Genomic DNA, 1554 nt, shown 5'->3' on the forward strand with positions numbered 1-1554 from the left:
TTGCCTCTACAGGTCCTTCCATAAAAGTTGAAGTACTTACCGATTGGTAGATGAAAGATTTCCAGGCGAGTGCAGAGCTTATATACAGCGCCTTTATACCCGACACCTGCAAGAAATTAACTGTAATAGAGCGTCGGGTGGAGGATGTGTGGGCTGTGGCTCACCATGCCCTGAGTGTTTGCATTCCCCGGCTTTGAATAACCTTATTTCACCATGTCAGGGGAGAATGGGGTTGTGGCTAAGGGAGCCCCTCATTTGTGCTGTTGTTTGAAGAGCGGAGCCCAGGGTGGCTGTTTTAGAGCCCTGGATTTGCCTTAAGTGGTTGCAAGGATTGGCGAAACCCCGTACCCCCGTACTTCCTCTGTTTTCAGACCTATAAGGCTCCTCAGACCACTCAAGGACTGATTTTTAAAAATTATTGTTATTGTGTATGTATAATGGAGGGGTACGCTTACCATGATACAGGTGTGTGGAGTTGGTTCTCTTCTTCCATCTTTACATGAATTCCAAGAATCAAACTGAGATATTTGGGCTTCTTCAGCTACCTGTGGAGCCATCTTGTTAATCTCTATAATTTTTCATTTGAGCTTTTTATTGTTGAAATTATTGTTACTGTTTGAGACCGGGTCTCCAGTAGCCCTGGCTGTCTTAATCCCTCATCCTCCTTTCTCCAACTTTAGGGTGCTGGGATTACAGGTGTTTGACACCACACCAGGCTTACAAATAGTAATTCCTTTTTTTTTTTTTTTAGAGTAGCACGAAGGTTTATTGGGGCATCCTAGTAAAGACGCTGGGGCTTGCCCATGGTGCTCTTGATATACAAAGCCCGGACATTTTGCCAGTTCTTCTTGAGCAAGGACACCAAGAAATTGACAGCCAAGTGGATGTTGTAGACCAGCTCGTCGTCGGTCATCTTCACGTGGCCGACAGCGACAGCCAGACACAGCACCTTCTTCATCTGGAGCTTGATCGTGGACTTCACCTCGTCCACTTTGGCCACCATGTTTCCATTGTGTGTCAGCAGGGAAGGGAACTTGCCAGCCTTGTTCAGGCCTGGGCCCAGGATACGCGGGATCTGCTTGATCAGAGACTCAGAGGCCAGAAAGGCGTCATACTTCTTGGCCAGCTTTTTGACCAACTTCTTGTTCTTATTGAGCTTCTTCAGCGCCTCGATGTCCATGTGGGGGATATCCACGGCCTTGGCCTCATCGCAGTGCTGCTGGTCCCCCAGGACGTACACCGAGAACTTGGGGTGAGGGGTGGACTTGAGCCTGACGGTGCCCGAGAAACGTTTGTCCTTCTGGAGGTCGTAGTTATTCAGGCTGATCTGCAGCTACTCCGTTTCCAGAAACTTGCGGCGCTTGCGCTGTTTCCGGTGCAGGACCTCCCGCACCGCCTCGTACAGGGTGTCGCGAGAGACTTTGCTGCTCAAGGCTGGAGAGGCTTTGCTGCTCAAGGCTGGAGAGGCTGCGGGAACCGGAAGGAAGAGCAGTAATTCCTTTTTTAAAAAAAAATTATTTTAAAGAGGCAGGGTCTCCTGTATCCCTGGCTAGT

General features: G+C 49.1%; 1 pseudogene; it reads right to left on the reverse strand.

The window, feature by feature from the left end:
- Window positions 1-734: 734 nt before the first annotated feature.
- On the reverse strand, window positions 735-1256 carry LOC142839468 (large ribosomal subunit protein uL1 pseudogene; annotated as a pseudogene).
- Between the last annotated feature and the right edge of the window lie 298 nt (window positions 1257-1554).

The sequence above is a fragment of the Microtus pennsylvanicus genome, chromosome 1 (genome assembly GCF_037038515.1).
Source record: "Microtus pennsylvanicus isolate mMicPen1 chromosome 1, mMicPen1.hap1, whole genome shotgun sequence".
Lineage (NCBI taxonomy): Eukaryota > Metazoa > Chordata > Mammalia > Rodentia > Cricetidae > Microtus > Microtus pennsylvanicus.